At 37.3% G+C, this 21897-nt stretch overlaps 1 protein-coding gene across 1 annotated transcript in view; it reads left to right on the top strand.

Moving 5' to 3' along the window:
• The window catches only part of LOC111798512 (ubiquitin-like protein 5), a 33478-nt gene extending 29733 nt beyond the window's left edge, over nucleotides 1-3745 (top strand). Inside the window, exon 2 of the mRNA XM_087125329.1 lies at nucleotides 3381-3745. The gene's annotated coding sequence lies outside the window, so the exon portion shown is untranslated. The remainder of the gene's footprint in view (nucleotides 1-3380) is intronic.
• Nucleotides 3746-21897: the final 18152 nt, after the last annotated feature.

Below are 21897 nucleotides of genomic sequence, written 5' to 3'. Positions count from 1 at the left end.
GAAAAGGAGACGTATCAAAGCTCTAGCGCAAATGTTCTCACTGCTCATGGAAGGACTTCTACTTGGAAAAGGAACGAATGTGGAGAGTCTTGATTAAAGTCGAGAGGTAGAGTGTGCATATTGTCGACAGAAAGGCCATTGGAAAAAAGATTGTTCGATCTTAAAAGAGAAGGGGTCGAAGTCCAATGTGGTCAGAGATGACGACACTGATACAGATGATGCCTTGACAATCTCCCTATCAGCCAGCCAAACCAGTGAATGGATTCTTGATTCTGGGTGCTCCTATCATATGTGTCCCAACAAAGAGATGTTTTTGGACTTCAAAAAGTTCAATGGTGGAGTTGTCTATATGGGCAATGATAGTACTTGCAAGATAATGGGAATCGGCTCAGTACAAATCAAGATGTTTGATGGGGTTATACGAAAACTCAAAGATGTGAGGTATGTCCCTGACTTGAAGAAAAATTTGATTTCACTTGGCGTTTTGGATGCGAATGGTTATCGCATCATTTTGGAAGGAAGGAATTTGAAAGTAGCTCGTGGAGCTTTGGTGACAATTACAGGGACTAGAAGAGGTAGCATATACTACCTCAACAGAACCACAATAATTGGGCATGCTGCTGTGGCAAGTTCGAAAGAACAAGACATATCGAAATTATGGCACATGCGACTCGGGCATGCTGGTGAGAAGGCGCTTCAGACATTAGTGAACCAAGGAGTCCTTAAGGGTGCCACAAGTGGAAAAATTGATTTTTGTGAACATTGTATATTTGGTAAACAAAAAAAATGTGAAGTTTGGTAAAGCTATACACCAAACAAAGGGCATTTTGGATTATGTTCACACTGATGTATGGGGTCCCACAAAGAATGTCTTATTAGGAGGAAAGAGGTTAGATGGATTGAGTATCCATATCCGTATGGGTTGGAGATCTTTAGTCATCTTCGTAGTGGATTGATGTTCTTCTTTGATCATAACTGATCTCTTTTACCTTTAAGGGTCATACATTGATCTTGAAACTCCCAAAGATGTGTCTAAACTAAAAATTAAACTTTTTCAAACAAAGATCGTTTTCTTAGATTCGAGATTCATTTGGGTCTAATTAAACCCATTCAAAGATCTAGTTTGCCTCAAATTTTTCGGATCAAATCACAGATAAAATCCAACTCCAAAGATTTTTTAGATGTCTCAATTATATGTCTGATTTCCTTCAAAATATCATACCCATTTGCAAACCACTCTTTGAAAAACTAAAAAAGAATCCAAAACCCTAGATGGACGGAAGAAACACCAAAATCGTCCAAAAAATCAAATTCCTCGTCAAGTCAATTTCGTGTTTGTTTCTGATAAACCCGAGGGCTAGTTTAATAGTGGAGACCGACGCATCCGATATAGGATATGGAGGAATCTTGAAACAGTCTTTTAATAAGAAAGAATTCATTGTCCGCTTTCCTTCAAGGATATGGAATTCTAATAAATAAAAAAGTATTCCACTGTAAAGAAAGAAATACTTACCATAGTATTTGTGTACTGAAATTTAGAAGTGATTTAATTAACAAAAACTTTGTTATCAAAATAGATTCCAGAGCATCCAAATTTGTTTTAGAAAAGGATGTGAAGAATCTCGTATCTAAACAAATTTTTGCTAGATGGTAAGCAATTTTATCGCTTCGACTTTCAAATTTTGCCTATAAAAGGGGTCGAAAACCCTTGCAGACTACCTCTCAAGAGATTTCCTACTCTCAAAGATATACTCTCCCTAACTACTCTTCTTCTCCTTGAGATGACTGGAAAAAAGACGGTAGAAAAAGGGAAAAAACTCATTGCTTCTTCGAGCACCCCTACTCCAATGACATTTGATAGTTATGCGATGGATGTTGGTCTAAAGCAAAACTTGCTCAAAGACAAACGGAGGTTATCACTCCGACGAGACCTTCTGCCTCTTCAACACGGCCATCTACCGTTACTCCATAGAGACCTACCGTCTCTTCCACTTCCCGTTCGATTTTCTCTAGTTCCTGAAATCATGACTTATTTTCAAAAGTCTGTAACTCTACCAGAAGCTCTAGTAGAATCAGAATATGACGATCCAAAAATCAGTGAGGTCGTCAAAAAAGCCAATCCATCGAGATTCTTCTATATCTCGGAAGACTTTCATAAGAATAGAAGGTTTTATGAATTCATTTTGGTCGATACCAAGTCTGTTGAGATTACTCATATTCCGAGTCGTGATGATCCTTCAAAAATCGCGTACTCAAAATTAAAATTTTCAAAGTCATGAATCCGACATACTGGAATCAAGATCCATACGGAGAAGACTTTTTCAAAACCTTTGTTCCTCACTCTTTCTCCCACAAGATTATCAGATTGCATGGTTCAATGTAATTTGGAATCAAAATTACGAGCACTCGTAGTTCATTTAATTCTGCCAGAATGCTCACAAAATTCATTATATTTTGGTTTATCAAAGGGTGGAAAATCTTTAAATCTGCCAAAGATATATTTATCGTTCGTTCCAATACAGGAATAGTTATATTACTTCATTCAAAACATCTTCAAAACTCTATTCCCATCGGCTATGCGCTTTAGTGTATATTTTCAAATTCCTTGAATTCTAACTTGAAATTTTGAGAAAACGGAAAAGTAAAACAAGTCTTCAAAGTAATAAAATCAAATCGTGGGATAAATACACTTATACCCACGTAGATCTCGAAGCAGTGAAGGTCAAGTTATCTAAAAATGGCCACGTTCTGTATTTATATAAAAAGAAGATCACCGAGTTTCTTAATTGAAAGTCTTGACTGCTTGCCGCATTAACTCAGACAACTTCAGAAGCTAATTTTCAAAAGCTTCTTCAAGAAGCCACAACAGTCGGTTCAACATCTTCTCCTTCTATCGTAGAAGAAGATGCAATTTATGAACTCGATAATCCATTTTTGGATTCTCAACCTGCTAAAAATTGGCAGTTACAATAGACTGAATAGTAGTTAAATTCCTTATAAATAAAAAAATCGTGAACGGATATGTCTTCTGACATATTCCTTATCCTTTAACTTATCCTTCCTTTTTCAATTATTTGTCTTTTTCTTCCTTATTTCCTTTTTCATCAATTTGATTGATGAGTATTGAAATTATTTCCTTTTATGTATGGTTGTTTTTCAGACTTATTCAATGTAGTACTTTTACGTGGACAAGAGCCCATCCTGTCTACCACTTGTAAATTAAGTATTTTCTAATGTAAGATGGTATCGGAGCCTTAAATTTGTGAGGAAAGAGTTACTCAATCTTTAAGTATGTTAGTGCTGAAAGCAGGAGATGATAAAGAGGAATTTGTAAGAATTTGGAGTATGTGATAGCTGAGCTAATAGCCTTTGTGTTCCAGGTGGTAAGATGTGGGAAGTGCAGTAAGTCCGTTGGCAAGCTTGGCTGTTTAGTCATACAAAAGATTCTGAAGAAGATTTTATCAACAACCTGACATCTTTATTAGAGGCAAAACGAAGATTGACAACTTGTTAGCTACACATTGAAGGCTCGCATGTGAATTATCAGTTTTTGTCTTTGTAAATTATTAGTTTTAAATTATTGGGGTCCCGTCCTGCTAGATCTGATCTTATCTCTTAGTTTATGTTTTTCAAGTTCGAAGTCTATAAAAAGACTTCATCAATGTAAAGAGGTCATCGATCGGTCGATAGCTCTCTCTTGAAAATCAATTGAGAAAGTCATAAGAGAATTATTCTATTCTATCTATCTCTTGTCTCCCATATCTTCATCTTATGAATGAATTTATGAGAAAACTCAAAAGATCAAATCATTTCAAATCTTCTACCGAAGAAGAAGAAAATTCAAATGAACACAGAAGAGGAGAAAATCTCACCATCTCAATTACTGTCAATCAAGAATATCAGATTGCAAGAATTGAAGATCAACTCCAAAATTGGACTATTCCAAAGGTAGATCCTAAAACTATCTACCAAATTTTGACCTTTAATTTTACTCAAAAGATCATGCATCAAATTCTCAGAGAAAAATATCACAATTCATAGCAATAGGGAATATCTATATCTTTTTTCAAAATCTCTTATACTCCAACATCGTGAAGAGTTTAACTATATTCACGTCGGTTTTGTTCAAGTCGCTAAACCTTTGTTCAGACTTGGATTAGATACCCCAGTTCTTATCTCCCTACAAGATAAGAGATATGAAGACTTCTCAAATTCTTTACTGGGAATGGTTCAATCTAATTTAGAGAATGGACCGATGTATTTTAATTATTATCCAAATTTTACTTTGTCGGTCGACAAATATTTCTCCAAGAGCATTAAGATCCTCACCAAAGGGATCAACCATGCTATGGATAGGAGAGATTGATGAAAGAATATGGTTAGGATATGGGTAGAAAGGGATAGGTTTGTGATAAACTGATAGAACGATAGCGTTAGGATACGTTCCTGTGATGATATGACTAAGGTACGTTCACGTAATGATATGAATGTGATAGGTATAAGAACGTTAAGGCTATGATAAGTTAGGGAACGAAATGACCACGAAGTGTTTATGATATGACATGTTTAGGATACGATATATTTTGATGTGATATATTATTTTTAGATTGTTTTGTGTGGTCATTGAGATAATTGTTGTATGAATTGCACGTTATGAAACGACATGTTAAAAGCATGGAGCGTTATGTTGTGTTTTCTAAATTTGTATGTATATAGCATATTATGAATGACATGATATCACGATAAATGAAATGAAATGTAACCCCGTTAGGATTATGTATGATACGTAGACCGAAAAATGAGAAATGACATGTTTAGCATGAAAGATGATAGCGGGGTTATATTCATTAATGATAAAAGTAGGGGGACTTCATGCATTAAGATAAAGATTATGTTTTATGGAATTTAAATGAAGTTTTCCGCATTCAATGTTTATGGTACGAATACAGTAGCGACCTTAAATTAAGTAGAAAATTTCGGGTTGTTACAGTTGGTATTAGAGCTCTAGGTTATAGATCTTGTAGACTAGCCTACAATTTAGGCTTGACATGTTCCATGGTCCCACCGTCGATGTCCCGTCTTCATCGGGTATGTCTTATGTAAGATAAGAAAATGAAATGTCGTTGATTGTGTATGTTGTTATTGCTTGGTCATTATAAAATATAACTCATAATTGGACTTTTACTCCATTGATTGTATTATAATTTACTACATTATTGTTGGCTTAATTATATATTTATTATAATGTAGAATATGTTATATTTTACCTTGCATGGAATGTGAATATATTGTATTGATGATGTTTAGATTCACTGAGGTTTGTACTGTGAATGGGTAGCTATAGTTTTAGTAAGTTACTAAATGTTTGTGTATGTGTGGAAATAATTTTGCTAAGGAATGTCATATGCTTTAGTTAGACGTCTCGAATATAGATAAATTACTTAGTGTGATGACCATAGATATGGCAAGGACACCAACGTATACTAACATGTAAGTAATTTAAAATGAAATGAAAATGACACATAGTAAGCTATAGATATTAAGGGTAGTAGTGTTTGAAAGAAGATTTTATAACTTTGAAGTATTTAAAGATGAAATTAAGGTAAAGTATTAGTAAAAAAAAAAAATTGAGTTAAAGACCATAAAAGTTTAAAATGTGTATACTTAAATTGATTGGTGAATGACATAAGTGCCTTTAATGGGAGTTGAGCTTTGGAAGTACTGCGTAACGACCCAAAATTTTCTACTTAATTTATGGTCGCTACTGTATACGTACCATAAACATTGAATGCGGAAGACTTCATTTAAATTCCATAAAACATAACATTTATCTTAAAACACAGTATAGACTTGCGTGTTTTGTAAACATCTTTAAAACGACACAATAATAGACTAAATAAAACGAATAAGAGTTAAGTTAAAAAACATTATATTCTAGCCTAAGTCTAAGAAAATAAATACCACTATCATATGCATGTGCCATGGTCTCGAATTGTGATGCCGTCGTCAGTCGTACAGGAATGTCTTGCTTTAACCTGAAAAATGTAGTAGCACATAGCTTGAGTATTTAAAGAAATACTCAAGAAGTAACCCCACTATTGGTGTTAAATGCAACAATCACATGCAATGAGAGGATGAGACTTATCTTTCATTCCGTTTTCCCTACGATGCTGTCCTAACGGATAATTTTGGACGTGTACCATATACTCTACACACAGCCCATACGTGCGAGTATGGGCTCACCAGCTAGTTCGCACACTGCTTGGCCACCTTCCTTATCCGGTGGGCTTACTCTGGGAGCTCCTTAGGCCGGACACCCGCTAGAACTAGTAACCGTCACAGCAGCGCTATGCAAAACATAACGATCGTTGTCCTGCCATTGAATGTACGCGTCTGTACCCTCGTGATGGGATAGGGGTATCCCCCCAAATGCATGAGCACACATAATGCATGCGGTTTCAAAACTTTTCCATTTTAATTATCCTTTAATACAACCCCGTTAGCATTATGTACATATCATATCATTTCATATCGTTTCAGATATCGTTCATCATTCATGTCATATCGTTTCTCATTCTTCAGTTCTCAAATCATACATAATTCTAACGGGGTTATACTTTATACCATTTATCGTAATTTCATGTCATTCATATCATGCCATATACACACAATTTAAGAGACCTAACATAACGTTCTATGCTTTTAACATAACATTTCATCATATACACATCATACCATGACATATTGCATCACAATGTATCATATCATAAACGAGTCATAACGTAACATTTCATAGTCATATCGTTCTCTAACTTATCATAGCATTAACGTTCTTATACCTATCATAGACATATCATTACGTGAACGTACCTTAGTCATCTCATCACAAGAACTTAACCTAACACTATCGTTCTATCAATCCTAACGCTATCGTTCTATCAATCTATCACAAACCTATCCCTTTCTACCTATAGCCTAATCGTATTCTTCCATCAATCTCTCCTATCCATATCACTCTGGTATGTAACCTAACCTTAACGTTTGATGAACGTATTTTACTCCTATCGTTACATTTCGTTTTATGCATTCTTCTTGTATCCTATCTCAAACATATCCTTGAACACATTGTACCGTAATTAGTATCATGCAATTCACATATTATAACATATACATAACATATAGGAAGCATATCGATCCAAAGAGAATTCACACATATCAATATATATGATACGTGCAGAACCATAGGGCACGTGTCAACATCAAATATAACCATGCCATCGTTATCCTTAATGAAAGTCCATTGAAATCCAAGAAAACCTTTATGAGCCCATGACATCAGTTTAAGTTTGAATTGTATAAAATTATTTCTCTAATTTACATTGGTCATTGTTAAATTCTGATATTTCATATTAGACGAAATTTAATGGAGTTCCTTGTTAATTATTTTGTGAATAGATTTTCAATTCTGTAAACATTTTCATAAACAAGGTATTACTCTAACCTCATATTTATTTTCATTATGTAAACAGATACTATTGGCCAATTTTAATCAATTGTTTGGCTACTATCTTACACATTTATAGATCTGCCAACCAAAATTTTATTGATTCTAACCTTATTTCCTATAATTCCAAATACAAATGCTAACAAAAATATCTAATTAATTGAATATGGGCTGATTATTATAGGATCTGGTAAAATATGAAAGAAGATTCGATCTTAAATTAATTTTTTATAACCATGACTATAAAGGAAAAGGGAAATATGAGATAGGATTTTACCGAAATAACATATCAAAATCTCTTCAGATAAATCTGCATCATATCCTTCTGTTGAAACACCATTTTACTTTTTCTCAAATCTGATATTTTTTCTGTTAATTTTTGTAGTGATGGGGTTGAGGAAAGAGGATGTCTGGGATGAGAGGTTAGTGGAGAGGGGTGGGTAAATTTTATTTTTATTTTTATTTAATCTTTTTTAGTTATTTATTTATGAATTATTATTTTGACATATATATATTTTTATTTGTTTTTTTTTTTTTTTTTTTTTTTTTTTTTTTGCTATTACATACTCGGACGTAGAAAACTTTCCTACCCTAATACGAGTTGAAAATTAAAAACAATAAATAAATAATACAACTGCAATTATGAAAGTTGTGAGGTGATTTAAAAGTATCGAGCCATAGTTTGGATGAGACATTATGATCATGATCAAAATTTTAGAGGTATATGGAGAAGGACTACGGTATGAGATTATAAAGATACCTTACATTTAAGATACCATGATTTAAGATGAATTTGGGTGGGGAATACACAGAGGATTAGAGTGGGACATTGTCTCTAAATCAACTAGAAGTTTTGTGGTAATCCTCTTTGGGTACACGAATGCACTTAGGAAGCTCAACATAAACAAATTGTTGTAGAAAATTGCCGGTGAATTTTTCCTGGTAATATCAACTTGGTTAAAAGGTATTACCATAGTTAAAGTTTCAAGATTGTCATTAAGTTTGATTTTCAAGTATCCCAAGTTTTATGGCATCTGAGGATATCCACCATGCTTATACCAATAGTAATGCGTGGGCGAATGAAGCAGCCACTTTACAGTAAAGAAGAATGAATTGTTTAATATGCTTTACCGAGTTCATCAATCAATTAGGGGAAAGGAGTAATACCAATTTTTAGAAGAAAATTTTGTTAAGCTCATTCTTGATATTACAAAGGCACTGAAAGGGTTGTGATGCCTTTTCGTTATAGTTGTAGGAACATTAGTTTTGGGCTATACTAGATAAGTATATAAGATATACCAAGAGAAAAGCCTATTTGACAATGTTTTCAATGAAAGTTACCAAATTCTCAAACTCTAGCTTGACCATAAATAAAATGCGGTAAGTCGTTCGTAGATCCATGTGACTTACTAGTGCATTCAATTTGCATTGGGTTAGGTGAAATTTTTTAACTAATTTCATGTCATGATTTTGACTCCAAAAATTTACTAGAATTAGAATAGGTAGCCGAAAAAGAAGAGATATTACAAATTTCTTGATTTTGTAGGGGAAAATAGGCAATTTTGTATATGGAATTCATTTACAAAGATGAGACATTAATGATGAACCAAATCAAGTGGACACTCATCAACAATACAAATACAAACAATAATGAGGGAAAGGAAAATAATTCTTTTTTTTTTTCTTTTTAATTATTAAAAACATAGAGAAGGAATAATTTTAATTGGAAACATTCCTCTACCCGTGGGAACTTTTTTAGTAAATAGACCATACAGAATTGTGATCAGTCAAATATTGCAAAGCCCTAGTATCTATTACCGGTCAGAATTGGACTATAATGAAATTTCGGTCTATACCAGCACCGTAATATCTTATTGGGGAGGAAGATTAGAATTAGAGATTAATCTAGAAGCAAAGATATGAACGCTTGTGAGTAGGAAACAGAAAATATCTATTCTAGTTCTATCATCAGCTATGGGTTCCAATCTTAAGAGAAATTCTTGAGAATGTATCTACCCTAAAATTTTTCCTTGTCTTTCTTTAATGATAAGGAGAGAAAAAAAAAATTTGGATCAAAAGAAAATGCCATGTTGGAGTTTTATCAACAATTTTCTTGTATAGACAAAGATAAGGTATTTTAAAATGAGATTTTGAGAATGTAAAGGCAAAAAAGGTCAATTAGTAAACATTTAGGTAAGTTTAGAGAATTTGATTTGGAAAGCCATGTAAACCCGAAACTAGTAAAATTATTGATCCAATAGATGGAATCATAGTGAAAAAAATAATTAAATAAATAAGGTGAGAAACTATTCAGGTGGAGTAAGTTTGCCAGCCTTGTTGTACACATGAACATTTATTTCAATGAAGTGTCTAAGCCACAAACCTTAGATGAATTATGTTGCCCATGAAATTTTAGAAGAAGGCTCAATATGGCATGATAATGTTATCCGAGCTAAACCAAGTATAGGTGTAAAATGACTAAAATGCCCCTATAGTTATGACCAAATTGACATCTAAATGACATGAAATTTGACGAGGAGCCTTATGTCATGGTGTAAGGGGATTACACAAAGTTACAAGGCTATTGGAATACGTTGAAGAATTAAACCAAGATTTAGGATGGTAAATGACCAAGAGACCCTTATGAAAATTCTATGATGTTTTCAAGATCCTAGAAGACTCAAAATACTGTAGGGAATTCATATGAGACTTGTTTATGATATTAAGGGTAAGTATGAAAGATTTCTGGGAATTAAAACAATTTTGGAATATAAATCAAGATTTAAAATATGTAACTATCCATCAAGACACTTTATAAGAAACCAAAGTTTTTATGAATACTAAGGGATAGACTTACGAAAGTTTGATCATGCAAATAAATGTTTATGACTCATATGGATTAGGGTATACTTGTTAAGAATTTTTCTTAGTGGTACTTGAAGACTGTTAAGAACTCTTAAAATAAGGATCCGAGTTATTCCAAGATTAAAAGACTTTCGGGGACGAAAGTTTCTTTTAGAGGTATATGATGTAATAGCCCAAAAAAATAATAATACTAAATAAACAAACAAAAATAATTATAAAAATATATATATACGTCAAAATCATAATAATAATAATTTATATAAATAACTAAAAAATGATTACTTAAAAATAAAAATAAAAAATAAAATAAAATTTACCCACCTCTCTCCACTAAGCTCTCATCCCAACTACATCCTCCTTCCTCAACCCACAATATCCCATACAAAAATAAACAAAAATGTCAGATTTGAGAGAGAGTAAAATGACTTTTCAACATATATGATGGAGATTTACTTTGAAAGATTTTGGTATGTTATTACAGTTAATTTGGATTTCAAAGGACGAAATCGAACTTTGGTTAAGGATATATTCGTGTCAACGACTTAAGCTAAACAGGTAAGTGGCCTTACTATCAGCATAGTTATATTTGATGTTGACACGTGTATGTGATTCTACACGTGCATATATACTGATATATGTGAATTATCTGTGAATCGGTATGCTTATATATGTTTATGTTATGTTATAATATGTGAATTGTATTATAATAATTGTGGTACGATGTGTTCAAGGATATGTTTGAGATAGGATACGAGAAGGATGCACAAAATGAAATGTAACGATAGGAGTAAGATACGGGTCAGAGGTCGGGTCGGACTTCGTCTTCCTCGCCTGATTTTTAGCGATTTTGTCGGCGACGCTCTCTCTCTCTTCGATCAGGGCATTCCGACGTCCTTTTTTCCTCCTCCTTCCTCTTTTTTCGAGTCTCCTTTTTCCCCTAATTCCGCTTATGGTATTTGTTTGGTTCGTAAAGGCCTAACACTCCCGGATCTGAGAGGGTTCGAAAAAACAACGTTCTATCTCCCTTACCCGACGATGTACCACGTGTAGGAATCATCTAAATCTACCCCTTGTGTGTAAAAGTCTCTGAGATTATTTTCGTTGTGTAAATCGGAGGTTTCAACGTCGATTTCGTAAGGTTTGGCTTCGCCAGAGCTTCATCGGCTTTCTCACTGTCTTTCTCGTTTCCTCACTATTTTTCTTCCCTACAGGTGTCTTGGAGGTGGCTGAAGGTCGGGTTTGGTTTTCGTGGTGACCCTGGCGTCGGGCACTCTTTGTGGGTCGCGTGCAAACAAAAACTCCGACGTTCGCCGGAGTTTTCAGTCCTGCCGACGACGGTTTTATATATATATATATCTGATCCGTTACATTATCTACCCCTAAAAATAACTTTCGTCCTCGAAAGTCTTGAACTCCTTGATCAATTTGGGATATTTTTCTTTTATTTCCTCCTCTCGTTCCCACGTCGCTTCTTCGATTTGGTGGTTTCGCCACAATACCTTAACGGAACCTATGTTTCTACTACGCAAGGCTTTCACTTCTCGAGCTAGGATTTTAATCGGTTTCTCCTGATAACTTAAGTTTTCCTCGATCTCGAGGGGTCTATAGTCTATCACGTGCGTAGGGTCTGGAATATATTTCCGCGGACACATGAAATACACCGTGTACACTCGAGAGTGAAGGTGGTAAGGCTAGTTTGTATGCTACTAAGCCTATTCTTTCTAGAATTTCGAACGGTCCGATAAAGCGGGGGCTTAGCTTCCCCTTAACGTCCGAATCTTAGAATGCCTTTCATAGGAGCCACTTTTTGGAACACCGAGTCCCCCTCTTCGAACTCTAAATTCCTACGCCTAACGTCGGCGTAGCTCTTTTGCCTACTTGTGCGGTGCGCATCCTTGCTCTAATTTTTTGTACTACCTCAATGGTGATGCGGACCAGCTCGGGTCCTACCAGTTCTCGTTCTCCTACTTCGTCCCAACACAATGGGGATCTACATCGTTTTCCATATAACGCTTCAAACGGTGCCATCCCAATGGTTGCTTGGAAACTACTGTTGTACGAGAATTTCATTAAGTGTAGTTTAGTGTCCCAACTCCTTGTGAAATCCATAACACATGCCCGAAGCATGTCTTCCAGGATTTGGTTTAATAGTTCCATTTGGTCGTCAATTTGTGGGTGGAAGGCAGTGCTAAAGTCGAGGCGGGTACCCAACGCTTTTTGGAGTCCGCGCCAAAAGGCCGACGTAAAATGCGGGTCCTGATCTGACACTATGGATACTGGAACTCTATGCAACCTCACAATTTCTTTCACATACAGTTGAGCCCAGTTGTCTACTATATATGTTGCCTTACCCGGTAAGAAGTGTGCCGACTTTGTTAGACGATCGACAATTACCCAAATTATCGTATAATCCTTTAGTGTCTTGGGTAGGCCTACTATGAAATCCATAGCAATATTTTCCCATTTCCATTCCGGTATACTTAGAGGTTGTAGTAGTCCGGCGGTTTTCTACCTAGGGGCTTTTACTTGTTGGCACATCAGACATTTACTCACGTATTCGCAATATCTTTTTTCATACTTCGCCACCAGAAGTGTTGTTTTAGGTCTTGATACATCTTTGTACCACCTGGATGTATCAAGAAGGGTGAGTTGTGTGCTTCAGTTAGGATTTCGTTCTTCATTTCGTTCACCGATAGTCCATCGTCTGTTGACTTAGAAAAACCGTCCACTGGGCCTGCTTTCAACTGGTCTAGGATTTTGTTTAGGCTTGGGTCCTCACGTTGTGAGTCTATGATCCTCTGTTTGAGCATGGGACGCACTGTCAGTCGAGCTATTTGGGCTACAACCTCCTTGGTTACTACCGCTATGTCAGCTCGTTCGAATTAGCTCGCACTCGTGGCTCCCTTGTGATGAGGCCCGACGAGTGTACTACTTTTCGACTTAGAGCGTCAGCGACTACGTTTGCTTTTCTAGGGTGGTACTGGATACCTATATCGTATTCTTTTACCAGCTCTAACCATCTACGTTGTCTCCTGTTCAATTCTTTTTGTGTGAACAAGTATTTTAGACTTTTATGGTCCGTGTAAATTTGGGTCGTTTCGCCATACAGGTAATGTCGCCAAATTTTTAACGCAAACATCACCGCCGCCAACTCCAAATCATGTGTAGGATAGTTTTTCTCATAATCCTTTAATTAGCGTGATGCATACGCAACAACCTCGTCATGTTGCATCAGTACACAACCCTGCCTGATATGAACCAAGAGACATCAATCATAACATATGCTTCAATGAAGATGTGAAGAAAATATTGTTGAAATTATCAAAAGATATTTCAATTCATGCAACATTGAAGAAAATGAAGTTTCATGTTATAAATTTTGGGTAGATTACAATTTAGAGTTATTGTATTTCATTAATTTATTTTAAGACTATTTATTTACTTTAGGTTACATTTACATAATGACTAATTATGGTCATTAAGTATGAATGTTACAACTTTTGGTATGTCTTTCATAGTTTCATTTTGAGGCTATATAAAGCCATGTATGTTGTATTTGTAAGCAGACTTGGAAAATATATTAAAAGAAGCATTTGTGCTTTTCTTTAGTCAATGGCTAAGTTTCTTTGCAATTCTATGTAGTTTAGATTGCATGTAGAATCATTCAAGCTTGACATGATCAATCTTGCTTGTGGAGTGATTCGAATCTCAAACAAGTGTTCTTGCGTTGAGATATTTGATCAACAAGAATCATTCAAGCTACACATGATCGATCTTGCTTGTGGAGTGATTCAAATCTCAAACAATGTTCTTGCCTTGAGATATTCGATCAACAAGCTAATCCGAATCTTATTCCCCTTGTATTGATTCCTTATCTTATCACAGCCCCTTTTTGGATGCATCACTATGAATCACGTATCCCGCAGAGCTTTCTGGAACCGTGAGCACAAGGGCAGTCACTAGTTTTTGTTTTAGTTCCTGAAAGTTGGCCTCACAAGTATCGTTCTATACGAAAGGTACGCCCTTTTTGTCAATTGGGTGAGTGGCGAGGCTATTCTAGCAAAGTCTTGGAGAAACCTTCGATAGTAACCTGCCAATCCCAAGAAACTTCGTATCTCGGTGATTGGGCGTTTCCATTTCGAGATGGCTTCTATCTTGGTGGGATCTACTAAAATTCCGTCTTTAGACACTACGTGTCCCAAGAACGAAACTTGTCGTAGCCAAAATTCGCATTTGGAGAATTTGGCATACAACTTGTTCTCCCTTAAGATAGTTAGGACTTTTCAAAGGTGCTCTCAGTGTTCTAGGTCCGTTTTCGAGTATATCAGGATGTCGTCTATGAGCACAATCACAAACGAGTCTAAGTACTCCTTAAATACTCAGTATATTAATTCCATGAACACCGCTGGGGCGTTGGTAAGGCCAAAGGACATTACCACAAACTCATAGTGACCATATTTGGTTCGGAATGTTGTTTTCGGTATATCCTCATTTTTAATCTTAATTTGATTGTATCCTGATTGAAAGTCTATTTTGGAAAACACTGTTGCCTCTCGAAGTTGGTAAAAAAGGTCCTCGATGCGGGGTAATGGATATTTGTTGTTTATCGTCCTCTTATTTAATTCTCTGTAGTCAATGCATAGACGCATAGATCCATCTTTCTTTTTAACAAACAACACTGGCGCACCTCAAGGGAATACTCTAGGTCGAATAAAGCCTTTATCTAATAGGTCCTACAATTGTGATTTAAGTTCTTTTAGTTCTGCTGGGGCCATGTCGTATGGGGCTTTAGAGATGGGTCCTGTTCCTAGTTCTAGTTCTATTCCAAAGTCTACCGCTCGCGATGGAGGGATTCCCGGGAGGTCCTCTAAGGGGTACCATATCTATTGTTTTCTCTTTTCCTTTTTGTATTTACTGCACAGGCTAGAATCGCCCACCCCCCTTGTTGTACCAGGCGTCTTGCTTTCATCATCGATGTTATTTTTAGGGTGGTACTTGTGAAGGTTCCTTGAAACTTAAAGGTAAGTCCGTTTGGAGGTGTGAATACCACTTCTTTCTTATGGCAGTCTATGCTAGCAAAGTTTTCGGCTAGCCAGTCCATTCCTAGTATGACGTCAAAATTCGTCATATCTACTACTTTTAGGTCTACATGGATGGTTCATCCACTATTACCACTTGTCCGTCTTTTACTCTATTTTTCGTGACTATGTCTACCCCTGCTGGGGTACGGACCAACAATACATGAATTAAGGGTTCTACTACGAACCCTGCTTGTCTAACAAATGGTAAAGAAACAAACGAATAGGTAGAACCCGAATCAAACAACGTAAATGCAAAGTGTCCTAGTATAGAAAGCGTACCTGTCACCCGGTGCTAGAAGTTCCCGCTTCTTTACTGGTCGTTGCATATGCCCTAGTCTGTGGGCGGGTTTGTATGGTGGGTTCTCGAATGACCGATCCTCTAAGGGGTTCCCTTGGGTTTCCTGTGCCCCTTGCAGAGCAAGCTCTGGCCACATGACCTGCACGACCGCAAATATAACACACACTGGAGCCTACCAAACATGTGCCACCATGTTGTTTTCCACAGTCGCGGCACAGGAATTTTTCTGGTACTAGGTATCAAGCTACTAGAGGTGGAGAAGGTGGCCTGTTCTGATGTCAAGGTCTCTAGAGTGGCGGTTGGAATTTTGTGGGTCCTACCTCGACAGGGTGTTTCTTTCCTATGAAAACCGTTGGCTTAGGTTTTTCTCCTCCGAAGGTTCCTCTAGGGCCTTGGCCATCCTCAGGGCCTCTTCGCAAGTTTTCGGGTTAAAAGCTTCCAACATGCGGAGGGCCTTCGAGTTCAACCCCAACACAAATTTCTCCGTCTGTTTCTCTTCTGTGTCTGCTAGTGATGGTGCGAACCTTCTTAATCTCATGAATTCCTAATCATACTGATCCACCGTGCGTTCGCCTTGGGTTAAGTGGTTAAATTCTTGTTGTTTCTTTATACGGATTTCCTTCGAATAGTAATACTTCAGGAAGGGTTCCTTAAAGGTTTCCCACGTTGTGATCCCCCTCCCGGGTTGATACTCTGTTTATTATCCGCCCACCACACTTCTGCGTCTTTTTGCAATACATATGCCACACACGCTACTTTATGTTCATCAGGGCATCTCATTGATTCAAAGGTCGTTTCTATGTTTGCGATCCACATCTGAGTTGCTGTGGGATCTTCCATTGAACCGACAAATGGATGGGGGTTATATCACCTGAAGTCTTTCAACCAACTCGCCCCCTATTCGGTTGCGGGCTTTTGGCCGGTTGTGTGGCTATCGCATCCACCGGTTGCGTTGGCTGGTTGCGTGGCTGTTGTGTGGCCATTGTTGCGACTTGTTGCGTAGCTAACAATGTGACCTGTTGTGTGGCCAGCATTGTTTGCATAGTCATTTGGAGTGACTCCAACATTAATCTTGTGGTGGGGTCTAACCCGGCCTGTGGTGTAGCTTGAGGGGGTGCAACTTGTGGAGGAGGTGCATATTCAGGAGGGGGTACAGCTTGTGGGGGAGGTTTGTATTCAGGAGGTGGTTCAAATGCATAGGGTCCAGTAGTCTACCCTTCTTGGAAGAGCTTCTTTCGGCTTCTCTTCTTCCCCATCTCCTAATGGGAGGTCGTCCTCTCCCTCTTCTACCTCTTCTACACCCTCTATGCAGCATGATTTTAGAAACCAAGAAAATGATTCTATTTAAGTCTATGATTTACTTATAACATTCCTTACATTCTACTATATAATTCAAGGAAAAGAAAACATAAATGTCGTAACGTAAAGACATGAATTGACACAAGATCACATTACACCATAAAATCGTACAGTATCATGACATTCAATATTTAAAGCCAACCACATTAAATATATTACAAAGATATCCGTCCTTCCCTCATCCTACCCAAGGTGTACCTGACAACGATGGAGCATCGGCAATTGGACTGTGGAACATGCCAAGCCTACTTCGTAGGCTAATCTACAAGATCTATAACCTAGAGCTCTGATACCAACTGTAAGGACCCTAAATTTTACCTATTTAATCTAAGGTCATTATTATACCTTGAAATGTGAAATTTACATTAAGTGGGCTCTTATCATAAATGCGACTTACGCTTGCCTTTTATTATCTCGTGAATAACGAATACAAGGGAAAGAAAGGAAAAAGAACAACACTGAAACAACTGTCTTATACTACCCTACGATTTATTATGCGATTACAATTCAACCTATACTAACCTATACAAATGATGCAAACGGGAATTCAACCTAAACTAACCTATACTATGAAATGGAAAACAACTATCCTATGCATGTGCCACGGTCCCGTGATGTGCGATGCCGTTGTCGATCTCACATGGGTGCCTTGCCTTTATCTAAAAAATATAGTAGCACGAGGCTTGAGTATTTCAAGAATACTCAGTAAGTGACCCCCTATCGGGGTTATGCAACAATCACATGCAATGAGATGATGGGACCTATCTTTCAATCTGTCTTCCTATGGTGCTATTCTAACGGGTAAATTTGGACGTGTAGCATATACTCTACACACAGCCCATACGTGCGAGTATGGGCTCACCAGTCAGTTCGCACACCGTTGGGCCACCTTACTTGTCGGGCGAGCATACACTGGGACGCTCCCTAGGCTGAACACCCGTTAGAACTAGTAACCATCACGGCAGCGCTACGCAAAGCATAACGATCGTTGTCCTGCCATTGGATGTACGCGTCCGTACCCTTGTGATGGAATAGGGGTATCCCCCCAATGCATGAACACACATAATGCATGAGGTCCCCATTACTTCTACCTTATCATTAATGAATATAACCCCGCTATCATCTTTCATGCTTAACGTGTCATTTCTCCTTTTCAGTCTACGTATCATACATAATCCTAACGGGGTTATATTTCAAGCAATTTACTGTATTTCATGTCATACATTTCATGCTGTTTACATTCAAATATTTCGTACAATCATGCCATAATCATTTAGGAACATCATAAACGTCATAAGCACTACATATCACATCATACTAAACAACATACATTTACGTTCACAAGATTACGTACTTAAGCACAACAGTCTAGCATATAATTTAATGACACGTGTGAATCCACGGGCACGTGCCAACATACAACAGACAACGCGTAGCCTAAAATATAAACGTAAGCTCCTAGCTCCTCGTATACGTCCTACGCTTCTGTCAGTGGTTGGTTCCAATTGGATCATTTGACACCTTCGTTAGTATTTCACAAACACAATTAATTTCCAACTTGAATTTGTGAAACACGACCTTAAAATGATCTATTTTACATTAAACGGGGTCGAAATCAAGTCTGGGAGGGTCGGAACGGTGCCAAACAGGTCAGAAATAGGTTTTCCAAGTCGAATAAGTCGCTAGAGCCGAGAAGCCGTCGCCGAGTCGATCAAGTCGCTGGAGCCGAGGGGGTGTCACGCTGCAGACGTGCCACGTGGCACAACCAGAGGGCGACGGGTGTGCAGCGGTCTCGAGTCAAGGCCCAGGTCGTCGGGTCAAGCGCGCGGGCTGTCCGGCGGGTTGGATTTTGAACGCGAGTTGTGGTTGCGGTGGGCTGGGCTGGACTCTACCGTTGGGCCGCGTTTTGTTTCAACGGGCCGAGGGTTTATTCGTTGGGTCGGGCAGGTTTTGGGTCGCGGGTCAGAGGTCAGGTCGAACTTTGTCTTCCGCACCCGATTTTCAGCGAATTTGCCGGCGACGCTCTCTCTCTCTCCGATCACGGCGTTCCGACGTCCTTTTTTCCTCCTCCTTCCTCCGTTTCGGAGTCTCCTTCTCCCCCTAATTCCGCTTATGGTATTTGTTTGGTTCGTAAAGGCCTAACACTCCCGGATCTGAGAGGGTTCAAAAATTCGACGTCATGTCTCCCTTACCCGATGATGTACCATGTGTAGGAATCATCTAAATCTACCCCTGGTGTGTGTAAAAGTCTCTGGGATTATTTTTGTTGCCTAAATCGGAGGTTTCGACGTCGATTTCGTAGGGTTTGGCTTCGCCGGAGCTTCGTCGGCTTTTCCCACTATCTTTCTCGTTTCCTCACTATTTTTCTTCCCTGCAGGTGTCTTGGAGGTGGCCGAAGGTTGGGTTTGGTTTCCGTGGTGACCCCGGCGTTGGGCGCTCTTTGTGGGTCGTGTGCGAACGAAAACTCCGGCGTTCGTTAGAGTTTTCGGTCCTGCCGACAAACGTTTTTTTTTAATATATCTGATCCGTTACCGTTAAGGTTAGGTTACATATCAGAGTGCTACGGATAGGAGAGATTGATGAATGAATATGGTTAAGATATAGGTAGAAAGGGATAGGTTTGTGATAGATTGATAGGACGATAGCGTTAGGATAGGTTCCTGTGATGATATGACGAAGGTACGTTCGCGTAACGATATGACTGTGATAGGTATAAGAACGTTAAGGCTATGATAAGTTAAGGAACGATATAACCACGAAGTGTTTACGATATGACATGTTTATGATACAATATATTGTGATGTGATATGTTATTTTTAAATTGTTTTGCGTGATCATTGAGGTAATTGTTGTATGAATTGCACATTATGAAACGACATGTTAAAAGCATGAAGCTTTATGTTATGTTTTCTAAATTGTATGTTTACAGCATGTTATGAATGACATGATATCACGATAAATGAAATGAAATGTAACCCCGTTAGGATTATGTATGATACGTTGACTAAAAAATGAGAAATGACATGTTAAGCATGAAAGATGATAGCGGGGTTATATTCATTAATGATAAAAGTAGAAATGTTGGGGACCTCATGCATGATGTGTGCTCATGCATTTAGGGGGATTCCCCTATTCCATCACAAGGGTACGGACGCGTACATCCAATGACAGGACAACGATCGTTATGTTTTGCATAGCGATGTTGTGACGGTTACTAATTCTAACGGGTGTTTGGCCTAGGGAGTGTTCCAATGTATGCTCGCCCGACAAGTAAGGTGGCCCAGACTGGTGAGCCCACACCTGCACGTATGGGCTATGTGTAGAGTATATGGTACACGTCCAAATTACCCGTTAGGACAGTACCGTAGGAAAATAGATTGAAAGGATAGGTCCCGTCATTGCATTCGCATGTTCTTGCATTTAACCCCAATAGTGGGTCAATTACTGAGTATTTCTTTAAATACTCAAGCCATCTGCTACTACATTTTTCAGGTTAAGGCAAGACATTCATGTACGGCTGACGACGGCATCGCAACTCGAGACCATGGCACATGCATAGGATAGTGATATTTATTTTCTTAGACTTATGCTAGAATAGGATGTTTTTAATTTAAACGCTTATTTATTTTATTTAGTCTGCCATCTGCTACTACATTTTTCAGATTAAGGCAAGGTATTCATGTACGGCTGACGACGGCATCGCAACTCGAGACCATGGCACATGCATAGGATAGTGATATTTATTTTCTTAGACTTAGGCTAGAATAGGCTAGAATATGATATTTTTAACTTAAACGCTTATTTATTTTATTTAGTCTTTTGTTGTGTCGTTTCTAAAGGTTATGTTTGTGTTTTAAGAAACACGTAAGTCCATTGCTGTATTTTAAGATAAAGGTTATGTTTTATGGAATTTAAATGAATTCTTCCGCATTCAATGTTTATGGTCAGTAGCGACCTTAAATTAAGTAGAAAATTTCGGGTTGTTACAGTACCATAATTATTATCATACAATTCACATATTATAACATAATATAAACATAATATAAACATATCGATTTATAGATAATTCACACATATCAGTATATATGACACGTGCAAAATCACAGACATGTGTCAACATCAAATATAACCATGCTGATAGTAAGACCACTTACGTGGTTAGTTAAGTTGTTGTCACGAATATATCTTAATAAAAGTTCGATTCTTTCTTTTGAAATCCAAGTCAACCTATGTAAGCCCATGACATCAGTTTCAAGTTTGAACCCTATAAAATTATTTCTCTAATTTACATTGGTCGTTGTTAAAAGTCTTGAAATGTTATAATCTATAATTATATTTTTATTAAAAATCTTATTTTCCATGGTTTAAGAAAAAGTATGATAAAGTTATTGTGCTGTTGCTCTCTATATTTACTTTTCTCTCTATATTTAGTTTATAGTTTTTAATTCTGAATCTTCATTTTTTTTATACGTATTTAATTTTGTTCTCATGTATTCCAAATTTGTAGTGGAACACGGTTTCCAAACCTTTCCTTATCTCATTGTTTACTATTCACAAATTTTCTCGGTCATTCTATTTTTAATCTATTTATTTGGCTACTACTATAAATTTAATCTAATATTACTAATCTGATATCATTTACTAGAGTTGGTATAAATGATTTTGACTAAACGCTAAATTATTGTAATAATTTAATGAATATCCGACTATAATTGGCTGTTAATGAAGATCTAACTATAATTAGTGGGATTTCTAAAAATATAGGATAAAAGAAAATAAATTTAATATAT

Source organism: Cucurbita pepo, chromosome 7, assembly GCF_057944985.1.
Source record: "Cucurbita pepo subsp. pepo isolate OVF chromosome 7, ASM5794498v1, whole genome shotgun sequence".
In the NCBI taxonomy this organism is placed as follows: Eukaryota; Viridiplantae; Streptophyta; class Magnoliopsida; order Cucurbitales; family Cucurbitaceae; genus Cucurbita; species Cucurbita pepo.
Note: the sequence above shows the minus strand (reverse complement) of the source record. Positions and strands in the feature narration are given on the sequence as shown.